This window comes from Erinaceus europaeus, chromosome 17 (assembly GCF_950295315.1).
Source record: "Erinaceus europaeus chromosome 17, mEriEur2.1, whole genome shotgun sequence".
Lineage (NCBI taxonomy): Eukaryota > Metazoa > Chordata > Mammalia > Eulipotyphla > Erinaceidae > Erinaceus > Erinaceus europaeus.
In genome coordinates this window covers 50,428,709-50,442,282 of record NC_080178.1, presented here as the reverse complement: position 1 = coordinate 50,442,282, position 13,574 = coordinate 50,428,709, and the positions used below count along the sequence as shown (strand labels likewise).

Below are 13,574 nucleotides of genomic sequence, written 5' to 3'. Positions count from 1 at the left end.
GGGAGAGAGACTAAAGTTACCCTAGCACCGGTCCCCTGACCATGAAGCTCCCCACCCCTTTTACCATTCATGGTACTCTCATGTGGTACAGGGGCTCGAACCCAGGGCCTTAGTATGAAGAGCTATTTTCTGCCTCTCTCCTCCAGAAAAGTTGCTTGTGAATCTGATCATGCCTCCCTAAGCCTGGACTTTTCTGAAGGAATGAATTTCTGGAACAACCCCCAACCCCCATGAATCTTTAGCCCGAATCCAGGAGTCATGGGACAGAGCTATGCTTTGGGGACACTACACTGAGTGTCAGCACACTGGGAGATATGGAGAGACTAAGACCTGCACGAAAGGGGCCTGTTGTGGCTGAAAGATGGCAGTGTGGCTCTAGGCAGAGCAGGCAGCAGGGGTTTCCTGAGTGTCTGCTTCCTGTGTCATGCAGTATCATCACTGGCACACTCGATGTCAAGGATTGAAGTCAGGATCTCATGCTTGTGACTCGTGTATTTTAGTTACTGCTCCACCACTCTGCTCTCTCACTTCTCAGCTGCATGTCCTGAACCACTCTCCTCCCGTCCAAGTGACTCCCCACATGGCACACTTCTGTCCCCACCAGCAGCTATGGGCACTGTCAGGGCTGAGTTCCAGGTGGGGCTTTTAGATTTCTCACAAGCTTAGGTTCAGAGCTGGCAACAGAAAGTCTGGAGAAATCCTTAAGCCAGATGTGGAGGGAGGTTCTAAAAAGATGGGCACTTAGGGCCTGTGGGACAAGATGTCCCTGGGCTTCTGCTCTTGAGCAGAGAGTTTAGGGATAGACAGTGACAAGGACAGCCATCAGAGGTCATCTGTATTGTGGGTGTCCCTCTCTTGTCCCTGCCCCCAGCCCTGCAGAAATGGCATCAGACCATCTGCACACTCATGGCTTCCCTAGGCCAGGTGCAGCTGTCCAGTGAGAAGGAGTCGTAGTCAGGAGTGTAGACCAGGGAGAAAACAAACACCTCCTTGTCCAAGGGTTCCGGGCAGTAAGTGGCCAGGTTGTGCTTGTAGGCATATGTGAGGACCTGTGAGATGGTCGGGGTGGGTGATGAACGGCCGTTAGTGTGCCCCTAAGGAGGGCACCAGCTAGGGGAGCAGGGACAGTTAGGAGGACTATATACTATGAAGCTCCTCAATTCTAGGAAATGAAAAAACACAAATAATAATTGGGGCCAGGTAATCACACATCTGATTGAGCACATTTGATACAATGCCCAGTGACAAGGGCTCAGGCTCCCAGTCCCCATCTGCAGGAGGGACGCTGCACAAGTGATTGAGCAGTACTGCAGGCATCTCTCTGTCTCTATCTCCCTCTTCCCTTTCAATTTCTGATTCTATCCAACAAATATTGCAAATATTAAAAATGATTGGGGAAATAAATACTTCAGGTATATTCATAGAAGCACTATTTGTATCAACCCAAGTTTCGAAGCAACCAGATGCCCAATGACAGATGAGTCGCTAAGAAAGTGGAGCACTGGTGGAACACTGATCAGCTGTGAAAAATGACAAGGTCATCTCCTTTTCCTCATTGTGGATGGAACTTGAAAGAATCATGTGAAATAAGATCAGCCCCAAAGAGAAGGATGAATACTGGATGATCTCACTCACAGGCAGATCTTAACAGTCAAGGACAGCAAGGGAAAACAAGTAAAATTGAACTGAGTTTCATGTATTGCACAAAAACAGCAAAGGACTTTGGGGAAGGTTGTGGGAAAATGGCCGTGGGGGAGCTTGAAGGGAGGATTTCTGTTGCATGATGGAACAGAAGGACCTAAGTTAAGATTGAGAGTGTTCTGCAGGTGAGAGATTGCACCCATGTGTCAACAACTGTCCTGTAAACCACTATCCAGCCAACATAACAGTAAAAAATTGGTTTAATCAACAAAAAAGATGTAAGGTATATATGTATATGTATATTAATATAAATAACAATATAATAATGTCCTCAGCATTCCTGGAATCATCAAAGATAACTTCACTGCTCCACATTTGTTTTTTCCACCAGGGGCATTTCTGGGGTTCAGTGCCTGCATGGATCCACTCTTCCCTGTGGTTATTATTTTTTAATGAGACAGAGATAGTGAGAGATAGAAGTGAGAGACAGAATTAGAGGGAGAGACAGAATTGGAGCCACCTGCAGCACTGCTCCACTGCTTATGAAGATGCCCTTGCAGATGGGGATCGTGGCTTGAACCTAGGTAACCTGTGCTCTCTACGAGGTGAGCTACCACCTGGCCACTCTGATTTACGCTTATGGCCTGGGCTCTCAGGTTCCATTTCTGGTTCCATACAGTCTTCTGTGTATACACATGTACATTAACACATATGTGCATGCATAAGATGCACATGTACACACATGTGCAGCTATGTCTTTCCATACCTGTGTGTGCACAAACATATGTGGGAGCACTGGGTGAGAGCATGGCTGACAGGAAGCAAGGAGGGGACAGCCCAGGTAGCACAGTTCCAGCTTCCTCTGCACCATTCTCCCCTCCTCTCCGCAAGCCACAGAGAAGGCCACTTGCCTCCCTGCCAGTGTCACAGGGCAGATGTCCTCATCTTGATGGCGATTCTCAGAGACACATCTCTGATGGAGCTGAGGGGCGGGTACTGTCTCCCCTGTGACAGGTGCTGCTCTGACACCTCCTGGACATTTTGCTGGGGGGGTGGGGTGGGGTGCTCTTGGGGAGGGGAGTAGGGAATGGGAAGAGAGAAAGAAGTTGAGTTTGGCCATTTCCAGAACAAAGCCAAAGTCTGAGCCTTGGCTTGGTGGGGGGTGGGGGGAGGTTGGCACTGACTAAACTCTCAGAAACACTCAGCTTCACTCACTACAACAGGGAGACACCAGCAGTTGAGTACAGGTCCCCCAAGCCCGAGGGTACGCCTTGCATGTGCCAGAGCTCAGCAGTCTCTCTCTCCCTCTCTCTCTCTCCCCTCATCAAAATAAATATTTAGTCAAATATAGCTGTTCTTATGAATGCCCAGAGTTGTCCAGAAAGAATCCATGAAGCACATCAGAGTCTTCTAAGAGTGGAAGCAGCCTAAATGTAATGATAAGCTGAGTAAGTACCAGGATATATATTCCATGGAATACTACTCTGCGTCCAAAAAAACTTGACATTGTGATCTTTGGGGCAACATGGATGGAACTGGAAGTGATTATGCAGGCTCTAGGTCCCAGAGCCTGCCTATTTCAGCCTGCCCACCTACCTGCCCTCCAGCTGCCCACCTGCCTGACCATTCACCTGTCCACTTGGATACCCACCCACTTGCCTGCCAGCCCCACAGCTCTTGGGTCATGTCCATGCCTCCTCCAGGCTCCCAGGCCCCAGGTCATCTTCCCCTGGAGGGCTCATCTGCCCGCCTGGTAAGGGCCTTCTGACCTGGATGTTGCAGTAGCACTGCTCAGCTGTGCACTCGGCCCTGCTGGTGGGGTTGCTCAGTGCGAAAATTATGGAGCGCTCATGGAAGGAGGCCATGTCCCTGAGGGAAAGCATCTGATAGATATCTTTTATCTTACTTATTTCACTAAGCATAATCAGGTGATTGACACAAACTCTCTCTTCTCAGTCCAATCCTACAATACTACGATATTTTATTTTATTTTATTCTATTTTTTGCCATCAGGGTTCTTGTTGGGACTCTGTGTCTGCACACCTCCACCAGTGGCCCCTTTCCCCTATTTCCTCCAAAGAGAAACACAGAGATAAGGGGGACATTGCAGAATAACTCCAACTTTGGGAATCTCCCCTCCTGCTGCTGCTCCCTTTGGTGACATGGGACTTGAACTCAGGCCTTTAAGTCTGGTCACGTGTGCACTCTGCCAGGAGGGCCCCTGCTGTCCCCATAGTCCCAAGACTTTTACCCAGTAGCTGCTCAACAAAAAACGTGGCCTGAGCAAAGAGCTTTGCCAGCATGGAGTCTCAATACCTCCGAGCCTGGCCGACCCTCCTACCTATGATGGTTGTGGGCTTCACTTGCTGCACCACCTCCTCCAAGGAGCCCATCTCAGCATGGTCCTGGGCAAAAGTCTCTTTTTCAGGGCTCAGATGGCTCCTCCCCTGCAAAGACAGAAAGAAAGGGTGTAGCTGTGAGGAACCTGGGGAGAGTTGCTGCATTTGAGCCACAGAGAGCACTCTGTACTTCTTTCTGAGAGAGAGAAATAGAGAGAGAGAGAGAGAGAGAGAGAGAGAGAGAGAGAGACACACACACACACACACACACACACACACACACAAGGGTAGCCATCACAGCATCAGAGCTTCTCCCAGTAATGACACCCTCCCATGTGGTGCTAGGGTTTGAATGTGATTCAAGTGCATGGCAAGGCATACACCCTGCCCACTGAAATATATGGCTCTCAGATGCAGGTGTCCATGGTACTTATACTTTAGTATTATTATTATTGCCAGTAGTGTTATTGCCCAGGCTCAGTGCTTACATAACTCCACTACTCTTGGTGGTCACTATTTCCTTGTTCCTTTCTTACCTTCCTCCTCCCTCCTCCTTTTCTTTTCTTTTTTCTCCCTTTCTTTCATGGAGACAGAGAGTGACAGAAAGGGAGTAAGGAGAGACATCTTCAGCCTGTTCTATAATTTGGGAAACTTTTCCTTTGAAGGTCAGGATCAGGCACTTGAAACCTTGAACTCAGGTTCTCACAAATGGGAACCTTTGTGCTCTACCAGGTGTGCCACCTCCTAGCCCCAGTTTTTACATTTTCATCTCTGACCTTTGAACAGTCTCGTGGGTCCCTCTCCCCAGTTTTCTAAGCTAGTGGAATCTGGGACTTGAGTTCAGGCTCTAAGTGACATCTGAGTGGGGTCACTCTGTGCTGCAGGGTAATTATCTTTCTCTCTCCTTTTCCCCTTTCTATTTCTCTCTATCTCTTCCTCTCTACATAAAAAAGGCAGCCAAGACTAATGAAGCAGTGTAGGCACCGAGCCCCAGTGGTAACCCTGGTGGCAAAATCAATCAATCCATCAATCCAAATAAAGAGCAGGCCCTGCCCTCATCCTCCTCCTCTCTCTCCTGCCTGCCAGACTTGCCTCCTCACAGGTGAGCACCCCATCTCCAGCTACTGTAAGATACCCCATGTCTTGCCCCCAGGCCAACCCACCTTGACAATGAGTCCCCTGGAGTCCACCATCCAGATCTTCTTGGTGGCCTCAGCCGCAGGGATGCCTTCCTGCTCCAGGGCCATGACCAGGAGGTGAGTGATGCCCAGGGCAGCCTGGGGGTGCCATACAGGACAGGCTCAGACCCAGGGAGGCAGCAGCCAGCCCTCCTCCCTCCACACCTGGGAGACGCAAGGATCCTCAAATGAGAGAGGGTGCTAAAAGCCCATAGGTCTGGATGTTCCTCCAATGCAGTGCCCGTGCACATGGCAAAGGAGCGCAGTGTCCAGATGAGGCATCGTGCCAGGCTGCCTCTAGGATTCTCCATTTCCTGGCAGCACCTACAACCCCGACTCCTCCCCGCTTCCTTGGAAGACGAACACATGGCTAGAGAGCCGGCTTCTGGTGACCCACAGAGCCCCAAGTATCCCAGCCACTGCCATGGAGGCTGTGCCTGTGACAGAGCAGAGTGGGCTCAGCTACTTGGTGGGGGTGGGGGGTGCCCCGTGTGTCCAGCTGGCTCCTAGAGAGACCGAAGAAGACCTAATTAACAGTCTGTTATGTAAAGACAGAAGCTGCTGTGTAGCCCTCCCACTCAGAAGCAAACATAGTAATGGACCAGATCAAATAATGATAATCTTGTGGATATTAAAACCAGTGAATGGGAACCAGAAGAGAAGAGGGGCTCTTTAGGGAGAGGTAGGAAATCAGGGTCAGGGGATGCTGATTTTCTTTCTCCCAATAAACCCCGCCCCCCAAACACACACACCAGCCCTTTATATTGATTTGCTGTGTGGGGACTCAAGCACAGTCTTTGGCCTACATTTTTATCCCAGTGGATCACCAGGGCCTTACACTACTGCAGACAGGGGAGAAAAGATTCGAACATGAATTTACAGCTTGGTTTGCAGAGCATTTAGATTGTCTGGGGACCTAGTAGGAGTAGGTCTCTTGGGCTGATGAAATCATACTCAACTCAAAGAAACTTCCAAAGCCAAGTCAGCGAGTCACAAATCTGAACTCACAGATCTTATGACACAAAAGATAGATATCTTTCCCCGAATGACAATAGGCCCTCGAAATCCAGCAAAGAAGTCTCTGGTCCCCTTTTTTGGATAGGTATTTCCCCAGAGCCCTCTTTAATGTTGATCTCTTGGAGTCTAAAGATGTGTTTCTGCCAACTTGATGATTTTTTGAGCGCCTGTAAATCTTCCCTAGAAGAATTCCAGGGTTTCCTCAGCCTGGGAACCTATTTCAGCACAGCCTTCTGCCTCTTGGAGGAGGGATTGTGCTCTGACCAGCAGATGGCTCAAAGACCATCAGCAGAACAGCCCCAAGGCAGGGCCTTGGTGCTGGGAGTGGAATGTTCTCTCTGGTGGCTGGAATCTGAATAACCCTGACAGTATCCACTGCCAAGGTGCTCTCTGCTCTACTGACAGGCAATTTGCTCCCCCAGGTCACCAAATATAATTTTCCTAGACTTCTGAGCAGCACCTTGACCTTTGACCATTGGTACTCTCTATATCCAGCAGTGTATGTGGCTTCCTGAGCCCCCCAACCCCTTGGCTGCCTAGCTGGCTTTGGGTGTTCTCCCTGGGGTGCCTTTGGAGGAAAAAGTTACTCCCCCCACAACACACAGTTCAGCCCAGAACCTCAAAGGCTGAACAACAAGTCTTGAGCTCTACAACAGAAGGTTTGTTTTTTTCTCCAACATTGACTTTCATGGGGGTTGGGGGTGGCTCTTGGGTGACATATTAAGGACTTAGAAAGGGGGGATCAGAAGTTGGCTCACCCTGTAGAGTGTACACATTACCATATATAAGGTCCTGGGTTCAAGTCCCCCAGCCACCCTAAGGGAGCTTCTGCAGAGGGGTGGGGGCTTCTCAAGTGGTGGAACAGTACTGTGGTATCTCTCCTTCCCTTGAAGTCTTTCATTCTCCATCTCAAGGAAAAAAATGGTCATTGGGAGTAGTGGAGTCAGGCAGACACTGAACCCCAGTGATAACCCTGGTGACAAAGAGAGAGAGAGAGAGAGAGAGAGAGAGAGAGACCATAGCACCTCCAGTGTGTGGGGGCTGGGCTCAAACCTGAGTTGTGCACAGGAAAAAGGAGTGCACTATCTGAATGAGCTGTTGTTCCTGTCTCCTTCAAAGCCTCCCACCTTAACCATGTTTCTTTCAAATATGTATATGTATTTCATATATATGTAGTTTATCTTTCTTGCTAACATTTATTTATTTATTTACATTATTTATTTTATCTGATAGAGCAGAGAGAAACTGAGAGGGGGGAGGTAGAGAGAACCTCCAGCACTGCTTCACCACCTACGAAGCTTTCCCCTTGCAGGTAGCGACAGATTGAGGACTTGAACTTGGGTCCTTGCGCATGATAATAAAGCCCTTAACCAGGTGCACCACCACCCAGGCCCCAGTACTTCATATATCTGTATGTGTGTATTTCAAATATGTATATTCAAGAGGGATTTCATTATTTATCCATTTATTTTTTAAACAAAGCACTGCTCAGTTCAAACTTATGGTTCTGCTGGGATTGTACCTGTACTTCAGAGGCTCAGGAGTGAAAACCCTTTTGCAAAACCACTGCAATGTCCTTTCAGGATGCTAATTCCCAGATTCTTGGTCACCTGACAGACCCTTCAGATCAACTAGGGAATGAGGGCTGAATAGGGAGCCAATGTGGCCTCCAGTTGAACCATTTATTGTAGAAGGTGGGCTTGTTGGAAGCTAGCCATAGTGACTGGCCAGCTGTCCCTGTGGGCCCATTGTCAGCCCCGTGTCACAGTGAGGCTGAGTTGGGTCACTTAATGGAAGCCACAAGTGGCCACTGGGAGGCATAAAGGTGATGGGACCTGATGTGCCCTCCCCCATCTACCCCTATAGATACAGGGACCAGGGAGAAACCAGGGAAGACCAGGTGGGCTTCCCTCTCCCCAGCCTAGTGCAGAGTTACTGGACTCCAGCAAGGACTCTCCTATCATCACCCCCTTTTTGGTGTCTTCTGGGACATTCCTGGTCCCAGACAGACCAGCAGTAGTCCCCAGAGTCAGAGCTACGTATTTCCTCCCAAATTCTGCAGTGAGTCTACCCAAGGATGAAGGACACAGGCCCCCACCCCTACTTCCCAACCTCAACCCCCGGACTGCTTTACTTGGCCTGTTCTGACTCAGCATGCTGGCAGCTCTGCCGGGACCAGAGAGAAAGGCAGGAACATCTGGTGCAGCATGCCCAGACACTGGACTGGCAGTGAGCATGGATGCTCCCCAGAGAGTCCTGTCCCTGTGGAGTGTCCTCTATCTGCAGTCACAGGCCCTAGGGACATCTTTCTAGTCCCCACTGTTGAGGACCCCTCTCTGGATCCTCCTTGGCACTTCCAATCCAGGTCGTGCTTATCAGTGTCTACTAGAAGCCCCTCCCAACCCCTGGGGTCTTCAAGGCCACCAGAAAGGGGACACACTACTCATAGTTCGTCATTCCCTGTAAATGCAGACATGACAGACATATGGTTGAGAGAGAGAGAGAGAGGAGGGACATCTGCCATACTGCTTCAGTACTCATGAAGCTTCCTGCTGCAAGTGAGGACTGGGGGCTTGAACTTGGGTCCTTGAGCATGATAACCTGTATGATCTACTAGCCATGCCACCATAGGACCCCTATATATTAAGTGCTTTAAACATTTACTGTATCTGCCCCAGGTCTTTGTTAGCTTCTTCTGTGGAGAGAGGCTGAAACTGTAGCTCACTACCAGCTTGTACTAGCTGGTTGCATTATTTAGAATGCCCTTTACATGTTTCATTCCTTTTTTTGGTCACCAGTGTTCTTCATAGGGCTCAATGCCTAAATTATATATATATATATATATGGTATGATAGACGTCAAGAGACAGAGATAGATTAAGAGTGAGAGAGATAGAAAGAGGAGAGACACCATGGCACTGCTCCATTGCATGAAGCTTCCCTCTTGTAGGTGCTCCCATATGGTGTCCAGAGGCTCGACCCTGCGTCCTTGTACAGTCACAGATATATGCAGTCATGTAATACTCATCTCCCTGGATGCAGCTATGGTCTCCAAGGAGCAGTGGTTTAGCAAAGCCCCAGCACTCTCTCCCAGGTCACAGGGAAGCCTGAGTCATGAGGCAGTGGAGCCACAGTGGCACGCTGGCAGCAGGTGGTCCTGTGTGAGGGAGCCAGTCCCAGATACTCAGTCCCAAGGCAGAACCTACCTTGGATGTCATCACTGAACATGCAGTACTTTTCTCAGTCTTGTTTAGCAGACGGAAAGCATTGGCACTGGCCAAGTCCTCAAACTGGATGAGGCAGTGGATTCCGTATCTGAGTGGAGAAGTCAGTGAGAGTATATGCTACTATGCAAGAGGTCCTGGGTTTGAACCTCAGCCACAACATGTGGGCAAATGTGGATGGGGAGGGACTTCACAAGTAGTGGACCAGCACTGTGGTTTCACTTCTCTCTGTGTCTCTCCTCTCTATCTCTCTGTCACTCACCCTTTATCTAGAGGAAAGAAAATAAAAAGCTTCTGTGAGCTGTGGAGCTGTGCAGGCACTGAACCCCAGCAATGAGTTGAAAGGGTGAGATACTGAAAGGGATAGAGAGCTAGTGAAGGGGAGACACCTCCACAGCACTGCTCCTCTGCACAGGAAGTGTCTCCCCTGCAGGTGCTCACACACAGTGGCCTGGGATTCAAACCAGGGTCCTCTGGCCACGTAACATGTGCACTCTACCAGACAAGCCCCCTAGTGCCTTGTTGCTCCCTATTTTTTGTTTGGGGTGGGGGCATGAAACAGAAAGAAACAGCACTGGTCCACCAGGCATAAAGTGCCCCTGGTGTTGTGATGCTCTCACGTGGTGCTGGGGCTTGAACCCAGCACTTGCAGCTACTCCCAGCTTCTTGAAGAGTCCCTGAAGAGCCACTGAGACACACAGTTCATTCAGTTCCTCATCCTGTGTCAGGGTGCTCTGCCCCAAGAGAAGCCAGAGCACTGTGGGAGGTGCTGGCTTATTTAGGCCAGAGGACAACCTCTCTGGGCATTTCTGGATGACATCCCTCTGGCTCTTCTCCAAACATCTACCACATTCCTGCCCCTTTGAGCCTCAGTCTCATGTGTCCTCCTCAGCATACTCGTCCCTTCAGATACATTTTCAGCTCCTTTTTCTGGATCTTTCTTTTTGGCTCCAAGTGTGTGTGTGTGTGTGTAGCTGGTCGATGTGATTTGGGGCAAGACAGAGCAAGAAACTCACTGGCCTTAGCTGGGCTTCCCCTGGGCAGTTCTCCACAGAGTGAGGGCACCCTCATTCCAGGGAGGAGATGTCCCCTCATTAATCTCACAGCCAGTATCCACAGGACCTGCTCACTCACTCAACCTGGCCCCAGGTAGGGGTGAGGCATCCTGAATGCTAGAACCTTTTGTGGGAAGGACACATTTCCCCTCCACTCATAACATCCTGAAGCCTGCCTCCAGTCAGAACAGCTCGGGCCTGGAGGTTTCCCTCTTTGGACTTTAGATGCTGGGTTCCCTCCCCTATGTGCCTCAGGAACCACCCAAGCCCACACCCCACACACACTCACCACTGATGGCCCTTACTGTCTCTGAATTCAGAGGTGAGGTCAGCTCAGTTAATTGTTTCTTTGTTTAAATTTTGACACAGGGTTGGTCCTGGAGCTTGGTGCCTGCACAACAAAACCGCTGGTTCTGGCAGTCACTTGTTTTTCTTCCTTTTTGTAAGTTATAACTTTATTTTATTTATTTATTGCTGGATAGATACAAAAATTGAGAGAGGAGAGGGAGATAGAGAAGGAAAGAGACAGAGACACACATGCAGCTTTATTTCAGTTCATGTGAAGTTTTACCCTGCAGGTGGGGACCAGGGGTTTGAACCAAGATCCTTGCACACTGCAGTGTGTGCTAAACCAGGTGCACCACTGCCTGCCTCTCTCCCCAACTGTTTTTCTTTTAGTTACTTGTTCAGAGGTAGAGACAGACAGACAGAAGAGAGACACTGGAGCATAGCTCCTAACTTTTCCCTCCCATTCACACCTGCAGGACCATCTTTTCCTTTCTCCTTTTATTTCTTCCTTCCTTCACTCTCTCTCTCTCTCTCTCTCTCTCTCTCTCTCTCTCTCTCTCTGTCTTTCTTCCTTCCTTCCTTTCTCTCTTTCTCCCTCCCCTCCAACATTGCTTAGCTCTTGTTTATGGTGTGATTGGGGGTTGAACCTGTGACCTCAGAGCCTCAGGCAGGAAAGTATTTGTGTAGAATCCCTGTGCTATCCCCCCAGCCTTATGTTTCTAAGAATTTATCCTAAGAAGATAATCAGGATGGAACACAAACACTGATCCGTAGATACTCAGTGCTAGAACTGGGTTTCTATTTGCCAGGAGATGAGAAACCAGTTGTGGGAGGGAATTTCTTTATGGAACTCTGGATACACCCAGCATCTGATCAAATGACACCTTTCAGCAGGGAGGCAAAGGATACAGCTTAATGGTAATACTAAAAAAAAACCATGCTTGAGGCTCCAAGGTCACAGGTTCAATCCTTAGCACCAACAATAAGCCAGAGCTGATTGGTGCCCTGGCAAAACAAACAAACAGACAGACAGACACAAGCAAACAAACAAAGCAATGACACAGTAGGACAAAAGGTAACTTGGGAGGGAACTCAGAATACACATGACCTTGAGAACAGCTGAATTCTGGTGGCTGGGAAAAGGCATCTTAGGCCTTAAGGATGGCTTTGGTGGAAAAAAGACTGAAGAAAAGAGTCTAGAATGGGAACCACTATTCTACTTTCACCACTTCTCTTCATGTTCTCCATGACTTTAGCTTTTTGGAACCAGGACTAAGGCATGGGTAATTTCATTGCCCAGGACCACATTTTTCAGAAACAGAGAGAGAGAGAGAGAGAGAGAGAGAGAGAGAGAGAGAGAGAGAGAGAAAGGAAAAGGAGGAGGTGGTGAAGAATGAGTAAAGTCATCACAGCACCTGAATTTCCCCTGGTGCCAAGCATCCCTGTGTGGTGTGGGGGCTCACACCTGGGCCAGGCCCTTGTCCTACTTGGTCTGGCTTCTTTTCCTGGTTCCTTTTAATTTGATGTTTTATTAGTGACTTAATAGTGTGCTGCAAAATCATAGGATAATAGGGGTCTAATACCATACTACCCCTACCATCAGAGTTCTGTGTTTCCATCCCTCTCCAGCAGAAATTGCTATAGTTCTGAGGTCATAGGTGTCGGTTGAGTATATTTTCCTCTCTCTCTCTCTCTCTCTCTCTCTCTGTGTCTATATATAGGTGTGTATGTAGTTATATTTTTGCCCATTTTTATTCATTTTAATTATTTATTCACTTCCTTTCTAAGTCACACCTACACCTATTACTTCTTCCAAATGTCCTCCCTTTTTCCCCTTTTCTCCAAGATAAGCAAAAAAGTACCTGACTTCCTCTGGTTTTTGAGATTCTCTTCCCTCTCAGTGATGGTATAGAAATAAAGATACTTGGTGACAAACATTTCAGGTCCCAGTGGAATTCAGGTCATCTTCCCCTAACATTTTCCCCCTCTGGGAGTAAGAACCAAAATTCTTTTTGGGGCAACAAAGGAGTTCTGGCTTCTGTAACTACTTCTCTGCTGGACACATATGTTGCCTGGCCTGGCATCTCTCTCTCGCTCTGTCTCTCTCTCTCCTTCTCCGATGTGGCCTGTGCAGAGGAGGTGCCCTGAGGCAGAAGCATCCCTGCCCTTGTGACTCAGGTTGGGGGCATTACCTGGTTGTTGGTGCTCACATCCAGCATCACAGGCAGGCACTGGTGTAAGTTGATGCCCCCACATGCTGTGTATAGTGCCAGCTTTCCCACAGGGATGCACATGCCATAGCAGCCCAGGTGCCCCAGGCCAAGGATGCGTTCCCCATCTGTCACCACGACACCTGCAAGACAGGGGGAATGCTTCTGCAGTGGTCCTCCTCTGGATGCCAGCCTACTTGAGCCAGCGTAGGACTCTGACCCCTTGACTCCCCTCTGAGGATTTGTGGTTTCTGCAGGCTCAGTGGAGGGAACCCATCTGTCATCATCCTTCAGAAAAACCAAGGTTACCATGCACCAGGATATGGGTTCAAACCCTCAGCCCCCACTATCCCTGGAAGCCTTTCTCTGGCCCACTCTAACTCTGTCAGGCCTATCAGGTGTGTGAGCCTGTCTTAGCTAAGATAGGATGACTCTTCCCTTGGTGCTGCGGTGGCTTTCTTTCTGGTCCAGGCTGAGAGGACCCAGTGCACCACAAAGTAACAGCACAGAAGAGAAGAACCCTACCTTAATGTCATCCTCAGGCAGAAGTTGAGCATGGTGGCAATGTGGCCCTTGTCATGAATGGTGATGAACAGCCCACTATGGGAGACACAGCCACAGTC

The 13,574-nt window shown here is 49.1% G+C and overlaps 1 pseudogene; it reads right to left on the bottom strand.

Moving 5' to 3' along the window:
• Positions 1–887: 887 nt before the first annotated feature.
• Positions 888–13,263, bottom strand: LOC132533772 (NADP-dependent malic enzyme, mitochondrial-like; annotated as a pseudogene).
• Between the last annotated feature and the right edge of the window lie 311 nt (positions 13,264–13,574).